The sequence below is a fragment of the Pongo pygmaeus genome, chromosome 7 (genome assembly GCF_028885625.2).
Source record: "Pongo pygmaeus isolate AG05252 chromosome 7, NHGRI_mPonPyg2-v2.0_pri, whole genome shotgun sequence".
NCBI classification, from domain to species: Eukaryota; Metazoa; Chordata; class Mammalia; order Primates; family Hominidae; genus Pongo; species Pongo pygmaeus.
The window spans coordinates 118,785,543-118,807,064 of record NC_072380.2 but is presented as its reverse complement, the minus strand read 5'-3'; the positions used below and the strand labels follow the sequence as shown (position 1 = coordinate 118,807,064).

Genomic DNA, 21,522 nt, shown 5'->3' with positions numbered 1-21,522 from the left:
ACAGTTATGCCCCCCAAAACACTATTGAAAGTCAAAAATGCTGGTTTATAGTCACATCTTTTATATGACGTGGGTTTTATCACTTATATTTTTGTATCTAAAATTGTCACATTTTAAAACATATGGGTTTGAGTCACTCTGAAATATTCCAGTTCTAAACCCAAACTATCCATCATCTAATCCAGACATAAAAATGAAAAAGAGTTGGGAAAAAGAAGAACATTGTCCAACTAGTTTCTGCATAAGTATACCCTGGAAGGCAGTGTATTAAGAGATTGCTCCTCCCTAGTGGAAAGTAAAGCATTGATACATAGTGTTCTCAACCTCAATTCAATTGAATCTCTTCAAAAAGATAATGCACAAGAGCTTCTTGTGCAATATCTGTACCACTAACTTTTATGAAAAAGTAACTAAAGCAATGATGGTTTTCCTAGCAGGTTACCTTTCAATCTGTTTCTGAAATGTCTATACAGCACAGTCCTTATGCCACACATAAGTCACTGAATGCCTTGGGTCAAATATTTGTACAACATCAGAAAAACAATGATTCACGGTGCATTTCATTTTGCAAATGACTCTTTTTGTTGAATTAATTCATTTTCTACACACGTTAACTGTAGGATCTAGTATAACAGGGGACATTGTATATGTTGGACAGAAATATAGAAATCAACATGAGAAAGTTAGAGGAGGGTCATCTTTTAGGCCACTCATTGGAGCTAGGTCACTCTATCCAAATGCAATAAGCCATAATAAAGATGCTGAAGTATAAATCTTAGATAGTCATAAAAAATGGGAAATGCGGGCTCAAATTAATCAAAGTTAATACATACAAAGCAACCATGGGACTCACCCTGGGACACTGCTCAATTGAAAAGCGTGAGTAAAAACGAAGAGGTCAGACTGTACAGTCAGGGGTGCCAGTGAGAATACTCAGAAGTTCAGGAAGGTTGACCTTTCTAGATAGAGATGATGAATTGTTTCAAATATCTCCAATGTCTCTTATTGCATATATCCAGATGTATCTTTATGCTTTCCCCAAATTCTATACCATAACTATAAAGAACTAGTTTTATTTCTCAGACATGCTTTACATTTATATGCTCTTCTTTATAGTGATTTCTTTGCCTAGAAGGCTTTCACCCCACTTCTTCCTTGACTTCTGCCAAAATCCCATCAATCTTTCTCTGTAACTATGGTCCCAAGCACTCTGTAAACTTTTCTACAACGTGTCCGTCTCTTCCCACAAAACTGTGATGTAGTTTCATTCATGCACTATAGTACTTCATCAATGTGCTTTTTTATCTAAAATTAACTGTTTACTTCAGGCCTTAAATCACTAAGAAACAGTGTTTCTGAATGAGATCAATGTATAGTCAAGCATGCGGCAAGGTGCCTGACACAAAGTCAGTCCTCAATAAGTACCTGTTGATTTAAAAATATTGGGAGTGAACTTTATAATATAGAAATAGTGTCTCAATGACATTAATATGAAGAATAAAGAGAAAGAGTATATGAGAATAAATGAGGCTAATGCCACAAAGCAAGATTCTGTTACTATTGCCATCACCCCAACCACCTGGAAAAAAAAGTACACACCTAGTATCAGATGGAACAGTTGCCCTGGGTACAATTACACTCTGAAAACTACAATGCATAACACCCATCAATACTTTCTCCAACAGATACAATATTAGTTTTGTGTATCACTCTAATGTGCTACTATACTATAGTAGCTTGCATTATTATTCAAAAATATTTTTTACAAGAGGATTATATATACTTGTCCCATGCTGACATTAAATTGATTTGACAAAATGACATGTAGAAAGAATTGATTCATGTGAGCAGAAGCTCTTAAATCTAGTATGAGGTCTGCCATGTTCTTATCTTTCTCTCTGTTAAAAGATAGGTAATATTACAGGTATAGGCTACACTGTCAGCCTCAGTCCAGAATAAAATGAGGTAAAGGAGAGGTGCAGTTAATCTGCGATGAACACAAAGTGATAAAGTAAGTTCACATGAGTGAGCAATAAACTTTTGTGGTCTAAACCACTGAGATTTGGGGTTTGATTGTTAACGTACAATATTGTCTAGCTTATCCCAACTCATTGTATATCTGTATATATGTGAGATTAAATAAGCAATGTTATTACATATAACACACACATACATACAAAATACACACACACACACACACATATATATATAAATGCATCTTTCTCATGTTTTGTTTTTCAGGGTCACTGGAGGGGAAAGAAAACAACGTGTTTCAATCTGGGCAGATTAGTAAAGGTTTTATCCTTCTGCCAATAAACACAATTGCTTTTGTTCTGGGGTGGTTTTTTGTTTGTTCGTTTATTTGTTTTGTTTTTTCCTCCAGAAAGTTTTTCTTGCAATAAAAAAGTATTAAATAAAAATATTAAATAAAAAATATTAAATAAAAATTATTTATTTTTTATTTTTTATATATTTTTTAATTTATTTTAAAAAATTATTTTTATTTATTAAATAATAAAAAATATTAAATAAGAAAGTATTAAATAAAAATAATACTTTTATTCTTGCAATAAAAAAGTATTAAAAGTAATAAAAAATCAGCTATGTACATCTTCCATCTGTCAATATCCACCTTTGCATATTTTCTATTCCACTGCATTCTATTCCATTCCACTCACTTTCATAAAATACTGCAGAAAACATTGGCATTATAGAGACAGAGACTTTATTATCATGATTGATTCTGATATGGTCTGGCGGGGTCCCCAACAAATTCTCATCTTGAATTGTAGCTCCCATAATCCCCACATGTCGTGGGAGGTAATTGAATCATGGGGACGGGTTTTTCCTGTGCTGTTATCTTGATAGTGAATAAGTCTCACAAGATCTGATGGTTTTATAAAGGGCAGTTCCCTGGCACACGTTCTCTTGCCTGCCTCCATGTAAGATGTGCCTTTGCTTATCTTTTGCCTTCTGCCATGATTGTGAGGCCTCTCTAGCCATGTGGATCTGTGAGTCCATTAAACCTCTTTTTCTTGATAAATTACGTAGTCTTGGGTATGTCTTTGTTAGCAGCGTAAGAACAGACTAATACAGATTCCTATTGTAAGGACGTATTTTTCCCCCATCCCTACTTGTTATGCATAAATAAGCAGAAGCATATCTGATAGAGACGGCAGAGAAACAAATCATACTTATTATAAGAAAAATTGCTGTTGACTACCAACCGAATTTTATTGCAATATTCCTTTGCAAGGTTTACATTCCTTTGCAAGGTTTGTTGCCAGATCATTGCCTCCCACAGGATAAAGTTTATGTATCTGCCAGGGCAATAGCTTGCTGGCAAAGATCTCTTCTCCATGTTAAACATCTGCTCCATATTCATTAAGTCCCCTCACCACTTTTTGTTTATTTCCTTTATCTTATAGATTTCTCCCTACTCCTTTCCCAAGGTGTTCTTAGGCAAAGAGTTGTGCATGTTTGAAAATACATTCTTAATCCATATTTAACCTAAATCATAAGATTGGTAGAAATAAGAAACTATTTGGAAACAGCTAGGATAGTGCCCCCTAAACAGCAGGTACAGTCATACCTGGCATGATGACATTTTAGTCAACTATGTATGGCATATAGGACAGTGGTCCCATAAGATTATAATACTGTGTTTTTACGGTACCTTTTCTATGTTTACCAATATTTAGATATACAAATACTTACCATTGTGTTACAACTGCCTACAGTATTCGGTACAATAACGTACTGCACAGATTGGTAGTCTAGGAACAATAGTCTATACCATATAGCCAAGGTGTATAATTGGCTGTACCATCTAGGTTTGTGTAAGCACACTCTATGATGTTCACATAACAATGAAATCAACTAAAGATGCATTTCTCAGAATGCTTCCATGTCATTAAGGGACACATTACTGTATTTAATAAGTGGTAGGATCCTCCTCCTTAGGAAAATTATCTAATCCAAGAAAAAATAATATATCTGATATAAGATAAAATAAAATTATATAATCAAAGACAAAGTAAAATAAAATAAAATAAAATAAAATCTGAGTCCATTCATCTAACGTCTTCCCAATCATGAGGTTCAAGTCATTTTATAAAGGAATGAGTAATCAGCCACACGGATTGCTATATACAGATTACTGTATTCATAATACAGTGGAATCAACCTCCTGAGGTTTTTATGAGGATTAAGTGAAATAATGCACATGAAACACATGCAGTTTCAGGCCTAAGTGCCTCTAAACGGCAGTGATAATGTTGAGTAGCGTTACCATCACAGCTCTAGGGTGTGCTTGGACTCCTCCTAGAGGTGAAGACTAACTTTTTCAAGGAAAAGCAATGTTCATACAGCATCTGTTACCAATTCAGGTCAAAATAAATACACAAAAATTATAAGACAAAAATTAGAAACACTCATAGTAGCATGGGCAAAGACAGGTGTCATAACCTGAGACTACTCTTGTCCCAGTGTTATCTTTCCTCTCTTAAACCTGCCTCAGCCTTTGATACAAGCTCAAGAACCATACAAACATTCACTGCTTGTCCAAGGAGAGCACGACAGCCAGAGATGATATTTAGTCCCTAATATGTACACTGGCCTTACTACTATTCATCAACACAAACAGGTGATCACTAGAGTTCAGTCAATCATAGGAAGCTTACAGAAAAACCAGAACTCAATATGGGGCTGGTTTTATAGGTGGTGCTAAGAAATGAGGAAGGTGATAGGCAAGAACTTAACTTCTCTTTGACTAGGTTACTTATCTTAAAATGTAATAATAATGATATCTTCCTTCCACAGTTATAAGGAACAAATGAGAAAATATCTGCCAATCACTTAGAATGGGAACTCACCTATTTTTAGCCTTCAATAAATATTACTAATATCATTATTAGTATTATCATCATCATTATCACTACCTAAAAGAGCTTGGGGGTGATCACTAATTCTTTTTACGCCTGCTTTTAGGAACAGGGTAAGAAAGAGATCTTTGGAGAACTCACCTGTAGCTAAGTGAAAGCTGATAGAACAATTGATTGCTTCAGGGCAAAACAAGGAAATGAGAAGGGATTGGGAGTACAATGCAAGTTGATTATAAGCCCATGAGACTCTGGAAGAACTGCAGACTGGGACAACCAGCAGAAGACTTCAAACAACACTGGCTTTGAAAAGTGCTGTCATAGTTGGGATCTTTCCTATTGAGTGGCACACCTACAGGAACAATTTCAAGAACTGAAGAAAGCAGCCACTTCTGGGAACAATCAGTGGGAAGAACAGACATGACACTATCTGGTTAGAAGACTTTCCAGGCTCTGAGATCTCCACCAAGGAAGCATGACTCACTCTTCAGGACAGAGGTTCAGTCTGCATTATCCTTTAGTATGTGGAGGTATGTGCAACAAAGAAATGGCAGATATTTCATCTCACTCTTCCCTAAGGAAAAGATTCAGGTCTAATTCATCTTTCTATTCCCCTACAGTGCCTAGCACTTTAATGGCACCTGCTACTTTTTCACATGGTAGATGTTCAAAAAATCTTTTGAATGGAAAACACCTTAGCTTCACAAATTGTGATTTGTTAAGAAACCTAGATGCACTGGATGGTAACTGGTCAGCTTGTAAACTATAATTGACTCTTTAGATTCTCAGAGGTTTTGCCAAATACCACTTCTGAACTCCAGCTGATACTAAAGAAGCAAATAAGAGAAAAAAATTACTAGATCCCAGCACCTCAAATCTTATGGTAACATTGTATAATGAGTTATGCATATAATGAGTCGTGCATAACATGTTGTATAACAAATGACAATGAGGTTATTATATGTATACATTATAATATGTATACATCACATATATATGATAGACATATATACAGTGTATATGTAGGTATATATACACAATATATACTATAATGTCCTTTATTTTTGAAGCACTAACACTCATGCCAGTTGCTCTCTTTCAATAGAGATGGTTAAGTCCAATGTGTAATCCTCATTGAAATCCTAAAACCTCTTATCCTCATATTTGAGGTTGCAACTGATATCATTTACCTTGGACTGTCATTAGCCTAATGAAGGCTTTGCCTTGGTAGTTACCCCAAAGTTAAGTACTAACCATTATGCCCAGCAGTGTACACAATTATCCTTTTGTTCCTTGAAATTAAGATCACACCACTTAGCTTATAAGGATTTAATTAAATATCTACAATATTCTATACATCCTACTGGGTACTGAAGTTATAAGACACAGTCTTCCTTCTACTTGCTTCCAGTTTAGGGGGAGGCAGGTAAAGGTAAGTCAACTACTCTTGATTTATAATAATGCTATGATAATGGTAAAATACACAGATTGTTATGAAAACACAAAGGACAAACGTGTAGAATGGTTAAAAGATATGAAAGGCCTCATAAAAGTGGCACATGAGTTAAGTTTTCAAGAACAAGTAAGGGTTTGCTTGAGTTGCCCTGTGATATGGTTTGGCTATTTGTCCCTGCCCAAATCTCATATTGAATTGTAATCCCCAGTGCTGGAGGTGGGGCCTGGTGGGAGGTGATCATGAAGGCAGATCCTTCATGGCTTGCTGCTGTCTTTGTGATAGTGAGTTCTCATGACATTTGGTTATTTAAAAGTGTTTGGCACCTTTCCCTCTCTCTTTCTCTGTCTCTTTCTGTGTCTCTCTCTCTCTCTCTCCTGCATCTGCCATGTGATGTGCTTACTCCCCCTTCACCTTCTGCCATGATTGTAAGCTTCCTGAGTCCTCCCCAGAAGCTGAGAAGAGGACAGCACCATGCTTCCTGTAAAGCCTGCAGAACCCTGAGACAGCTAACCTTCTCTTCGTTATAAATTACCCAGTCTCAGGTATTTCTTTCTTTTTTCTTTTTTTTTTTTGAAACAGAGTCTTGCCCTATCGCCCAAGTTGGAGTGCAATGGTGCATCTTGGCTCACCACAACCTCTGCCTCCCGAGTTCACGCAATTCTCCTGCCTCAGCCTCCCAAGTAGCTGGGATCACAGGCACATGCCACCAAGCCCGGCTAATTTTTTGTATCTTTAAGAAACGGGGTTTCACCATGTTGGCCAGGCTGGGTTCGAATTCCTAACCTCATCATCTGCCCGCCTCAGCCTCCCAAAGTGCCGGGACTACAGGCATAAGCCGTCGTCCCTGGCCTTTCTTTATAGCAATGCAAGATTGGCCTAATACACCCTGTGACCCTACTTCATAAACACAAATTAATTCACTTTTTTAAAAAAATGTTTTCTTCAGCTTATTCTATTTGCCTACTTACCAAAAAAAAAAAAAAAAAATCAAACTGACCATATGAAAATCTAGAAATCATAATGCTATGGTCTGAATGCGTCCCCCAAAATTCATTTGTTGGAAGCTTTATCCCCAATACAAAAGTGTTGGGAGGCAGGGTGTTTTGGTAAGTGTTTAGGTCATGAAAGCTCCACCCTCACGAATGGATTAGTGCCTCTATGAAAGGGCTTGGAGTAATGGGTTCTGTCTTTTGCCCTTTTGCCATGTAAGGACATAGAGTTTGTCCCTCTCTTGCCCTTCTGTCTTCTGCCACGTGAGGACACAGTAAAAAGGCCCTCACCAGATGAAGCCTTGATCTTGGACTTTCCAGCCTCCAAGAACCAGGAGAGAGAATAAATTTCTGTTCTTCATAAATTATCCAGTCTCAGATATTCTGTTATCGCAGCACAAAATAACCCAAGACACATAAGTTTAAGAAGGCATTGCTCCACAAAGTATGTTATAACTTATCTGTGTGCAGTTCCAAGTAATGTTGGCAACCACGACACTCCTGTACAATGACAAAATCAGCAATTCTTCAAGAATGGGACTGGATAAACCACTTGGTAATAATGGCTTTCACTGATGACTTCATCTAATTCAATGCTGCAATGTAAGATCTGCACATGAAGCTGTCTGGAAGTGCCTTCCAGTCTATGACAAGATAAGGGACTGTGCTAGAATGTAAATCAATGTACTTCCTTCCTTGAAAGAATCTTGCCATGGAAAAAAATGTGATTTACATTTTGGCCCAAGCTTCTCATGTTGTTACAGACCAGATAGCAAAATTTCAGATGAATATTTTCTGTAGCATTGATCTAAAGTAGATTTCCCAGTTCTCTTTCCCTCACATCCAATATTGAATCCATCAGTAAATCTTCTGTGTACTACCATTTTTTGCACATTACCTTTGAAATATATCCCAGATCCAGCTACCTTTACCACATCTACTGCTACAATCATAGTCCAAGCAGTCCTTATTTCTCACGTCACAGCAACAGCCCATTAAATGGTTTCTCTGCCTCTGCTCTTACCCTGCTCTAGTCCTGCTCCCTTGGCAACCAGGGCGAAGCTTCCTGAAAGCATCCATTTGATCAGGTCACTCCTGGGCTTAACATTCTTCAGTGACATAAACATTTGCTTAGAACTACTTCCTTGATTATCGCTACCTCACAGGCTGCTCCTTCTCAGTTCCCTTGCCTGGTGCCTCCCTGTCTTCTTATCCTCTAGATATTGGTCTACTCTCAGGTCAATCTTCATGTTCCTTCTCTTTTCTATTACTGCTCACCAACCCTCATGCTTGTCATGCTTTATCACATTATCAGAATATGTTTTCTTCAAAGCTTTTATTTATGTACAGTAGCCCCTCTTTATCTGCAGAGGAATACATTCCAAGACCCACCAGTGGATACCTGAAACCGAGGATAGTGCCAAACCCAATTGCCGTCAATCAGAACATGTTTCTGTTCATGGTTTCCATCCACAAATTTAATGCTTTTTCCATCTTAACTAGTCACTCGTCACACACTCTGGCTGTCACTTTTGCAGTTTTGAGGTGCAACCACAAAACTAACACAAATTTTGTTTTTCTTCTCCACAATTTCTTGGCTAAATTTAGTCTTACTGTAGATTTTTGCAACCTCAGCATGTGATTAGTTTCCCTTTCCTTATTAAGTTGAGAACTTTCACCTTTTCACTTAAAGGAAGCAATTTCCAGCTTCTCTTTGGCATATCCAAATTCCAGCATCACTACTCTTGTGCTTTGGGGCCATTATGAATAGTAAAATAAGGATGACTTGAATACAAGCACTACAATACTGCAACAATAGATATGATAACTGAGGCTATGGGTGTGTAGGATCTATAGCATGGATATGCTGAATAAAAGGATGATTCACACCCCAGTTGGGCCACAGCAAGATGGCAGATTTCATTACATGTTGATATGGTTTGGCTGTGTCCCCATCCAAATCTCATCATGAATTGTAGCTCCCATAATCCCCACGTGTTGTGGGAGGGACCCGTTGCGGGGGTGGGGGTAAATGAATCATGGAGGTGGGTTTTTCTCTTGCTGTTCTCATGGTAGTGAATAAGTCTCACAGGATCTGATGGTTTTACAAAGGGCAGGTCCCCTGCACATGCTGTCTTGCCTGCCGCCATGTAAAACATGCTTTTGCTTCTCCTTTGCCTTTTGCCATAATTGTGAGCCCTCCCCAGCCATGTGGAACTGTGTCTATTAAACCTCTTTTTCTTTATAAATTACATGGTCTCTGGTATTTCTTCACAGCAGTGTGAAAATGGACTAATACATGCATACTACTCAGAATGACAAGAAATTTGAAACTAATGAAATTTATGTGTAGAATCTTCCATTTAATATTTTCAGACTGTGATTGACCACTGGTAACAGAAATCTTGAAAAGGAAAACTACAGTTAAGTGGGAGACTGCTGTATGTGCTTGTTTTTTTTGTTTTGTTTGTTTATATTTACTTCCAAGAATGACGCAATTTAATGCTAATACAAATCTTGCATTTATAATGGTTTCCACTGAGACTTTTTGTTCTACTTTCATTTTACATACTGGAGTACAAATGCAAGTTTGCTACATGGGTGTGTTGCACCCATGTAGTGAGCACAATACCCAATAGGTAGTTTTTTGAGTCACATGTTCCTTTCTCCTTCCCCCTCTAGTAGTCTACAGTGTCTCCTGTTCCCAGGTTTAGGTTCATGTGTTCTCAATGCTTAGCTCCAAATTATAAGTGAAAACATGCAATATTTGGTCTTCTACATTCATTCACTTAGGATTATGGCCTCCATCTCCATCCATGTTGCTGTAAAGGACATGATTCCATTATTTTTTATGGCTGCATAGTATTCCATGATGAATATGTACCATAATTTCTATATACAATCCACCATTAATGGGCACCTAGGTTGATTCCATGTCTTTGCTACTATGAATAGCCCAGCAATGAACATAACAAGTGCATGTTGTCTTTTTGGTAGAATGACCTATTTTCCTTTGTCCATATACCAAGCAATGGGATTAGTGGGTCAAATGGCACCTCTGTTTTAAGTTATTTGAGAAATCTCCAAACTGCTTCCCACTACGGCTGAACTAATTTACATTCCCATCAACAATGTATAAGCATTCCCTTTTCTCTGCAGCCTCACCAGCATCGTCTCCTGTTTGACTTTAATAATAGCCATTCTGACTGGTTGGGGGTGGTATCTTATTGTGGTTTTGATTATTTATTTCTACGCTGATTAGTGATGATGAGTATTTTTTCATATGTGTGTTGGCCATTTGTAAGTCTTACTTTTAGAAGTGTCTGTGAATGTCCCTTGCCCATTTTTTAGTGGGGTTATTTGTTTTTTGGCTATTGATTTAAGTTACTTATAGACTTTGGATATTAGACCTTTGTTGGGTGCTTAGTTTGTGAATATTTTCTCCCATTCTATAGATTGTCTGTTTACTTTATTGATAGTTTCTTTTGCTATGCAGAAGCTCTTTAATTTGGTCCCACTTGTCAATTTTTGGTTTTGTTGCAATTGCTTTTTGGGACTTAGCAAAACATTCTTTGCCAAAGCTAATGTCAAGAAGGGTATCTCCTAGGTTTTCTTCTAGGATTTTTGTAGCTTGAGATCTTACATTTAAATTTTTAATCCAACTTGAGTTAATTATTGTATTTGGTGAAAAGTAAGGGTCCAGTTTCATTATTCTGCATATGGCTAGCCAGTTATGTCTTCACCATTTATTGAATAGGGAGTCCTTTCCCTATTGCTTGTTTTTACCAACCTTGTAGAAAATCAGATTAAGTGTGTGGCTTCATTTCTGAGATTTTTACCCTGTTCCATTCGCCTATGTGTGTATTAGTCCATTCTCACACTGCTATGAAGAAATACCTGAGACTGGGTAATTTAAGAAGGAAAGAGGTTTAATTGACTCACAGTTCTGCAGGGCTGGGGAGGCCTCAGGAAACTTACAATCATGGTGGAAGGGGAAGCAAACATGTCCTTCTTCATATGCTCTTGCAGTAGCAAGGAGAAGTGCCAGTCAAAGGGGAAAGTCCCTTATAAAACCATCAGATCTGGTGGAACTCACTCACTCACTATCATGAGAACAGCATGGGGGTAATGGCCCCCATGATTCAATTACTTCCCACTGGGTCACTCCCATGACACATAGGGATTATGAGAACTACAATTCAAGATGGGATTTGGGTGGGGACATAGCCGAACCATATCAGTGTGTCTGTCTTTGTACCAGTACCATGTTGTTTTGGTTACTATAGCTTTGTAGGATAGTTTGAAATTGGGTAGTGTGATCTAATTCTGGGAAGAATTACATTGATGGTTTGATAGGAATAGCATTGAATCTATAAATTGCTTTAGACAGTATGGCCATTTTAATGATATTGATTCTTCCAATCCATGAGCATTGAATGTTTTTCTATTTATTTGTATCATCTCTGATTTCTTCCAGCAGTGTTTTGTAATTCTCCTTGCAGAAGTCTTCCACCTCCTTGGTTAGCTGTGTTCCTAAGTACTTCCTCTCTTTGTGGCTATTGTAAATGGGATTGTGATCTTGATTTGACTCTTAGCCTGGACATTATTGGTGTATACAAATGTTACTGATTTTTATACATTGATTTTGTATGCTGAAAACTTATTAAAATAGCTTATCAGTTCTAGCAGTATTTTGGAAAAGTCTTTGGAGTTTTCTAGGTATAGAAGCGAAGAGAGATAGCTTGATAACTTATTTTCCTATTTGGATGCCTTGTATTTCTTCCTCTTGCCTGATTGCTTTGGCTAAGACTTCCAGTACTAGGTTGAATAGGAGTGGTTAGAGTGGGCATCCTTGTCTTACTTCAGTTCTTAAGGGGAATGCTTCCAGCTTTTGCCCATTCAGTATGATGCTGGCTGTGAGTTCATCATAGATGTCTCCTATTATTTTGAGGTATGTCCCTTGGATGATTGTCACTATAAACTGCAAAGCAGAGTCTGTGAAAACAAGGATTTCTCTGGTGTTATTCACCACTTTTTTCCCAATGTTTGGCAAAGAGTGCACAATCTGTATACTTGCTGAATGAAAGAATGAATCAATGAATGAGTTGTGAAGCCCTGAAATTCAGAATGAAAATGACTTAGTTTATTATGCAGGTATCTTAAGAATATACTATATATATGTACACATATATATTTATATACACATATATATACACACAAATACGTACTCTATATATTTATATATAAATATATATTATATATTATAAAAATATAAATTTATATATTTAATATATAAATTTAAATATATATTAATATAGAGTGTGTGTGTATATAAATATATATATAGAGAGAGTATGTGTGTGTGTGTATATATATACATATATACACACATATATATACACACACACATTTAGGTTGTCAAGGCAGGTGTTCTTAAATCAATTCCGATCAATTCTGGTCAGAACCACATTCATGACAGGCTATAGGAAATATATGGACATTCCTTCTACTTTTGTTGCCCTGATGTTGCTCCTCTATGGTTCATGCTATTCTGCATTGGAACAGTCCCTTCCTTGCATCAGAGTCTGTACCGTAAATAACAGAATGCTCAGGCTGTCAGCAATGTTCCACATGCAGTGTTTATGAATTCAGAGTCAACACTTGGACTTCTGCAAGCACAGCTCTCTCTTAATTTCACAAAATTTAAGGAGGCTCCCACATCTTCCAATACACTTCACCTGCCAGTACTAAATTCTCATAGCCCAGGGACCCCATCTGTTTTCACAGCCAGCTGTCTTCAGGCTGCAGCTGTAGGTCCCATCCAGCAGCCTCTGCATTCTTCATGGGTGTGGCCATGGCAACAGGATGTGCTTCACACCTCACTCCTTTTGGTAGAAGAACTTGCAGACAGAACCAAATGCACAGGAAACTCCATCGCACAGAAGTTTGGATTCCAGCCACTTCCCATGTGAGACTATGAAATGTTCCATCTGGCTGGAACAGCTCAGAGGAGCTCTGCTCTGTTAACTACATAGGCTTGTAGAAATAGGAACTAATAACAAATCAAGTATTGGAAGCAAACACCAAATTTAAATGTGAATACTAATTTTGCTTACTAGAAAAATTTCTTATAGATATAAAGGTCAGAACTTTTTTTTGTCACCAAGGCAATAGTTTATTAAGCCATCGGTTCATTAAATACAGCACAGAGTTTCATTATGCTCATGCTGCTTTCTTTGGTACAGATTTTTTTTTTTTGAAATGGGATGTTCTTCCCATTAAATGACTTGGGAAAGAGAAACCTATTTTTCCTATTGCAGTATCATAAGGGATAATAAACACCTTAGTACATTCTATGATGCCATGTGGGAAATTGGTGTTTATTGCACTTTTCCCTCTAATTGGAAGTGAGCCAACCAAGGTGTTTCATAATGTACTTGGAGACCATTCAGACCACACCTTGGATGACACTGTTTTCTGGTCACTGAATTAATATGCAGATTATCTCTTCTTATAGCTTAGTAACCATGTTCTATTTTTAGTTAAAAAGCTTATCTTATAACCCTTCTTAGCAGAAACTATTATCCACAGAACAAGTATCAATGTAAGATAAAGCGAATCTTAATAATACCTCCAATACCCCTGACCTCCTTTTAGCCATGAACAATCCTAATTTATATATGTTTCACATGTCTTTTCATAAAGAAATCATGAGAAATAAGCCTCTATCATAAACTTATACCAGAAATGTCATTTCAGTTCCTCTGTTTTTCTGCTTTCTACTTTAGGTCTACAGGACATTTGAAATACTCATTTTTATTACCATATTGGGTATCTTTTCTTTCCTGTGGTTAAAAGGAAATGTCTGTAAGAAACTGATACCTACAATACCAAATGGAATGAAGTTGCGGCAGAATTTTGCATCCGAAATGACTGACTCATATTTTCTAGTTATTTAATGTCCAAATGAGAGCATAAATGGCTTTTATTGCTGAGTTACTAGAAATAGAGAATCGACAAGATAATTTGTCCTTTATTATTTTTACTGCTTGTCCCTCTAATCTTGTTATTCATGTTAGAGACCATTACTGGAGTTGTAATATCTTATTCGTTGAACAATAGACCTTAGAATACCTCATGCTAAAAGCAAATGCATGAGAAATAAATGTATCCATGGATTTCAAATGGCAAAGCTGTAACAAGGATTCATCCAGCTCATTTATGTTTGTTTCTGTAATACATAGCAACACAAAGTCTCTCATTTCTGTATATGAGAAAAACTAGGATTCTACAACCTCGAAATGTAAACAGGTTTTGTTAAAACATCCAGTGCTACTTAAAGAAAACGGAAACAGGAGAGAAAAGTTACCACCTTCTTTGGTCTCTCTTACAAACTTTTTTTGGCTCAGGGCAACAGAAATTTTTACATCTATACCAGATGATATCTTCAAACCTCTCCCTTCCTGCTGCCACCTCAGCATAGGGACAGTTTAGGCAGCATTTATGTTTTAATTCTTTTCATTGAAAAAAAAACCCTAACTTAGCTTAAATAGAAGTGAAAAATAATGGGTTAATGCAGCTGAAATATTCAGAAATCATACTGGCTGCAGGTGTGGTGAGATTAATGGGCTAGATGTACTTTTTTACTTTTTGTTTTGTTTTGACTAATTTATCTTTCAGGCAGACTTCCTCCATTGGAAAACAATGATGGGCATCAGCTGCACTAGGCAAGAATCCTAACAGTTTTGTAACCTCCATGAGAAAGACAGCGTGTTTTTAGTGTTCTGTCAAAATCCCAGGGAATACGGTCATCATTTTACCAGATTAGATCATGAATCTATCCTTGAGCAACTCACTGAGACTAGAGGTGAGAGTTATTTGGCTGGATAGGTCACATTAGCCCCACATCTACCACAGGGCTGAAAAAGGTGGTTACGGGGCGAGGGCAGTCCACAAAGGAATGTTGCATAGATTAAAGACACACATTCCCAGAAGGAGGGAAGTCCACAAAGGAATGTTGCATAAAGACACACATTCACAGAAGTACAGTCTCAAAAACAGAACCTGCTAGAGAACAAGGTCCTCTGATAGTAGTCAGATTCTAAGGCTCTTGTTGACATCGTGTATAAAGATGCCACACACATAGAAAAATAATTCTCTGCAACTGCTCTCGTCACCTCCTCTGAATATCCTTGTTTAAGGGGGCTTTGAAAGGGCATCACGATGCAAAATCAATATGCAACTTCTTACGTCTTCTGCTTACTAGATAATAAGTACCTGGTGAATAATAATAAGCCTCCCAAGTGCAGGTGGAGGCCAGCTGTTTCAGCACAAGCTGTCTTTGCTTCAAGTGAAACGTTTCAGAAATTGCACATACGGGGACACACAGACCCAGGGTAGCAGCATTAAACGGAAGGACACTTGTTGCTGTCCAATGCTCCAAAATATCCACAAACAAACTCTGAGTTTCCATGAGAATAATATTATGAGCTGGCAAGTAATTAATCCCCACTGGTAGTTAACACTAAAAATGAGGCAGAGCTGCCCAATTACTCTGCAGACGAAATTTTCTCATTAAAAAAAATATACACATGAAATGAAAACTGCATTTTACATTCTTACTCAAATGATCTAAAGATTGCAAGGACTTTTAATTCAGAGGAGTAGCTGAGAGGGCCATGTACACGATTGTTTAGTATGACTTTGGCTCATGTTTGTTAATCAAATGGGAGACTCAAAATTTTCTAGAACATCACACACTGGGGCCTGTTGTGGGGTGGGGGCAGTGGGGAGGGATAGCATTAGGAGATATACCTAATGTAAACGACGAGTTAATGGGTGCAGCACACCAACATGGCACATGTATACATATGTAACAAACCTGCATGTTGTGCACATGTACCCTAGAACTTATTTTATATATATATTTAAATGTACTAGAGATTACCATCCCTATAAGGGACTATTTTTCAAGTCAATTCAATTCAATTACAGTAACAGTATCTCCAGCCCTTTATAATAAAGCTCAAATAAACAAGTAAGCTATGGCAATAGCAAGCAAACAGCTGAATAATTTTAACAGCCTTTTTTTTAAAAAAAAAAAAAGATTGAAGTTAATGTTAATAGCTTTTTATAATGGAAACTTTACAAACAATTCTTCAAAGGCAAATGACAAAGGCAAGTGGTTTAGAATTCCCTCCCCTCAGAACCTCAGAGAAACTAAGTAATCTAATCCTGGCACTGAAACTGAAAGCTTGCTATCCAGAGGTGAAGGCATATTTGTAATGTTGTATATGTATTATGATATATGTATCATGTCCATTATGTTTAAATAGAAGACTTTTTTTAAAGTTGCTAGGCATGCTGATTTTGCTGAATACTATCTGTTCTCTTGGAAAATAGATATCATTATGTCTGTGCCAATAAAGGATGGTTGTTCATGTCACCCCCTGCTTCAAAGACCAAAATCCTTAGCCTCACCAAGAGGACTCTGGATTATCTGGCACTGGCTTACCTCTCCACCTCCATCTGGTCCCACACTCACCTTGCCCCAGACACTGACCATCTTTGGTGTCCTCATATATGCCAACCTATTTCCTCTGCCTGGAACACCTCTCTACTCCTGCCCCCAGCTCCAAGTGGCCTTCAAACTAGGCAGCTCCCCCATTCTCAGTGTCATGTTCCCCTGCAGCACAACCTGCTGACCCCCTCTGCTTGGCCTTCAGAGCACCTCCCCGGTAGTCTAATTGACATCCTCTCCCCAGCACAAACATTATACTATTAGCTCCATGAAAGCATGGGCCATGTTTGCTTTACCCCTTATTGTATCCTGTGTTCGGCTGAGTGCCTGGCACATACTTGGATCCTCAGCATTTGTTAGAAAAATGTTCTGTGCATTTGGGAAGAAGCTGGTCAAAGGGTTAAAAAAAAAAAGTTCCATGCAACCTAAAACTGCTGTTTCCCAGTAAATATATTTTGATTTGGCAGATGTCACTATGATGTATTCCTTGAATACATCAGGAAGGCCACAGTAAGAGCATTTTAGTAACTTCAGGAAATTCCTAAATAATTGTGAGGTTTCACTGACCTGAGTTAGGTCAATGACAGAAGTTAAACTAAAGCAGATTTTACCCTAAAAGAGCCAAAACTTCCTGTCAGGGAGTCAAAAAAGAAATGAGCTTTATTAAAATAGTTACGAAGTTTAGCTTTAAAATGGGTATGTATCTAATTGTAAATATGACTCATGGGGAAGCAATTCTCCTACTCCTCAGGGGGAGGCCCTTTTACTACTACCTCCACCGATATTTAAGTCACTCAAATGATATGCTTTGGCATGACAGCCCTTAGAATAAATAAAGTTTAAAAGATAAGAGTATAGATCTTGGCAAGGGTGATATGTTCATTTAAGTCATACCCAGCCTGCCAGGGAACCACATTAAAACTTAGAAAAATATCCCTGATCTGTGGGCCTGGAAGTTTGACATCGGTCCTTCTGGAATTCACAGACACATGAGGTTGAACCCAACAGACTCAGAGCTGCCTCTCCCCATCTAGGGTTCCAGGGATCCAGAGTCATGTATATGGTATGGTCTAAAACCTAGGCCTCCTAATAGGAAAGGTTACAATGGGTTGTACGCGGCACTTAATTCTAAGACTGCGTTGCTTCACATAAGAAAAGCCCTTTAGAAAGTCCACAGAGAATCTACAGATGCTCAGAAACGTGCTAACTCAGCAAATGGCATGAAACCTGCTAGAACCAGTGTTTCCTATGGAATTGCACAGCTGACATCTGGCAGATCAAGCACAAGTGTGGTCAGAACACCCTCAATAGTTCGGGCTTTCTGGACCAAGCCAGTGTTCACACTGAATAGAACTTACTACTGGGAGGAATCAAAGAAAGATTTTAGGTTCTTCATCTTTTTTGGTTCTACGAATCCCTCTGGGAGTCTGTAAAACATACAATACATTCTAAAAATGAGATACATAGGATTTCAAATGAAACTAAATGCAATGAGAAACAGTTATCAAATTTTAAAAGAATGAATTTCTGACACAGTCTATGTGTTTCTTTATTAATACAGTTGACCCTTGGACAACACAGGTTTGAACTGTATGGGCCCATTTATAAGTGAATTTTCTTTCATCTCTGCCACCCCAAGAAAGCAAGACAAGTCCCTCTTCTTTCTCCTCCTTCTCAGCCTACTCAGTGTGAAGAGGATAAGGATAAAGACCTTTATGATTATTCACTTCCACTTAGTGTATAAACATATGTTATCTTCCTTATAATTTTCTTAATAGCATTTTCTTTTCTCTAGTTTACTTTCTTATAATAATACAGTATATAATATGTATAACACACACAATAACTATGTTATTGGTAAGGCTTCTGGTCAACAGTAGGCTATTAGTAGTTAAGTTTTTGAGGGGTCGAATGTTATATGTGGATTTTCAACTGTGTGGCAGGTCAGCACCATTAACTCTCATATTGTTCGAGTCAACTATACTTGAAATAAAAAGTTCTAACAGCAGGTCTAATAATCATATTTTCAAAGTTGTGATGAGCATAAATGGTTTTTCAAAATATCTGCAAACAACTGTAATGTGATATATTCTCTGTGACTTCTATTGGTGACAAAGTGACAGGTACTGCTAATTACTTATGTGGTTTGTGACCCACACCCATAATTAATGAGTATGCCAAATTCCAATTAGAGGTCAGTAACAATAAAGATGTCATTTTCTCCATCCAGGTTTGTGAATTAACTGAATTCTATCCATGTCAGTGAGCTACAGGTTAAAACCACCTATTTTAGAAAGATTTTAGATTAAGTTTTAAAACCATTTAAACTTGGAGACTCTATGATTAACTTGACATAAGTTTGGGGTAGGGGGAAAGTTGTATATATATTGATAAATGGGTTTGAGTTTTAAAAATAGAGTATAGCATATAAATCAGTAGTATTTTACGTATGATAATGAAAAAAATTCAGATTGTATATAGGATATTTTCCTTACTGAAAAATTATGGTCACTCGTTCCTGGCCTTATATTCTCCCCTTATAATCAGCCCTTCTAAGTACTCCTGCTTTCTATATAAGTGTCTTTTTTTTTTTTTTTTTTTTTTTGAGATGGAGTCTTGCTCTGTCACCCAGGGTAGAGTGCAGTGGCGCGATCTCTGCTCACTGCAACCTCCACCTCCCAGGTTCAAGCGATTCTCTTCTCTCAGCCTCCCATGTAGCTGGGACTACAGGCGTGCGCCAGTGCACCCGGCTAATTTTTGTATTTTTAGTAAAGACGGGGTTTCACCATCTTGGCCAGGCTGGTCTCGAATTCCTGACTCGTGTTCCACCCACTTCGGCCTCCCAAAGTCCTGGGATTACAGGCGTGAGCCACCTCGACCGGCATATAACTGTCTTAATCTACTTCCAAACATTTACATTTTCCGAACGTTTTCATGAAACTTTCATGGCTCCTGCCCCAGTGGTTATCCTCAGTGATCACTGGTACAGTGGTGAGGTCTATAAAATTCCCTCTATTCCTTTCTGTTGCCAAGTAAAATTCTATTCTGTGGAATCCATGACTATAATTTGTTTATCCATTCCTCAATTGATAAACATCTGGGTTATTTCCAATTTGGAGCAATTATGAACGCAGCTGCTGTAAACTTTTGAGTTCTCTGAGTCCAACATTAGTCTTAGGCCCCATGGACCTGGGCCTTGGGCTGGCTTTTCCCCAACTTTTCTGCCCCTCCCTCTTCATGTGGCACCAAACTATGCTCTATATGGCTTGCAAACCTCTGCTTTGGATAAGCGCAGAACCCTGGGCCCTATAGTTTCTGCCCTTCCCCTAGTTGTGTAAGGCTTTTCACATGAGAGAAAAATCTGGGTGGTATGTGGGATTTTGTGCCTGTTCCTAAGGGCAGGGTCTCAGTACCTGCACACCTGTGGAACCAAAGGGGGCTTTCTCTGGTCAACTTCTCTGTCCCCAAAATTTCTGATAAGTACTAAGTAAAGGTCCCTGGGAAAGAACTCGTGGATGAGCACAGATTTCCCTTGTGTCTGAGGCTCCCAGTTACTCTCAACTATCCTACTGGCCCTCACTTGATTTTTAAGAATTAGAAATTTTCACTAACTTCTTCTTCTTCACTTTTTATATGTTTAATTTTTTTTAATTGTGGTAAAATACACATGACATTACATTTACCATGTGAACCATTTTTAAGTGTATACTTCAGTGACATCCAGTACCTTCACACCGTTGTACAACCATCACCACCATCCATCTCCAGTAGTCTTCACCTTTCAAAGCTGAAACTCTGTACCCATTAAACACTGACTCCCTATGCCCCCATCGCCCATCCCCTTGCAACCACCATTCTACTTTCTGTCTCTATGAATTTGAGTCAGAGACACAGAAGAGAAAGCCATGAGATGATGAAGATGGAGATTGGTGGCGTGATGAGTCTATAAACCAACAAATGCCGGAGACTGCCAGCAAAACTAGAAGCTAAGAGAAAGGCATGAAGCAGATTCTCCCCATATAGCCTCCAAAGCCCGAATGGCCATGTCAACACCTTAACTTTAGACTTCTAGCCTCTAGAACTGTGAGAGAATACATTTCTGTTGTTTTAAGCTACCCAGTTTGTGGTAGTTTGTTACGTAGCCTTAGGAAATGAAAACAGTATTTCTGTTTACCATACAGACATTGTTGAGATAATACACTCAAGGGTTTTGGTTTTCCTTTTCTCTTTCTAGTAATTCAAGATCACTAAAGCAAGTTTCTGCATCCTGAATGGACATCAGTCTAATCAGGCACATTACCATTTATTCCCCTCTTCCAGTAGTAACAGATCATAGATTATGCTTTAGGACTATTGGTCAAAATGGCCTATTCTTCCCCCAAACTGTGTCTCTCTCTCTCTCTCTCTGTGTCCTTTCTAAATGCTGAGTCTTGAGGACAGTGACACAATGATGGAAAATAACTAGAGCTGATCCATTCCGGCACTGGGATATTACCCTGTCCAAGGTCCTGCTCTTCAGAATTTCCTTCAAGTCCATGAACTCCTCCATAACCAACCAATGGATTCCTTTCTGCTTAATCTGAATAGAATACACTTCTATTTAAGTCAGTGAAGGAACTCTGATAAGTTACAACATCATAACTGAGTTTTGTTCTGTTTTGTTTTAAGATTTACCTT

The 21,522-nt window shown here is 37.9% G+C and overlaps 1 protein-coding gene across 3 annotated transcripts in view; it reads right to left on the bottom strand.

Annotated features, from left to right (window-relative positions):
* Positions 1 to 21,522, bottom strand: part of OXR1 (oxidation resistance 1) — a 488,540-nt gene that overhangs the window by 457,531 nt on the left and 9,487 nt on the right. The gene's annotated exons all lie outside the window — the stretch shown is intronic.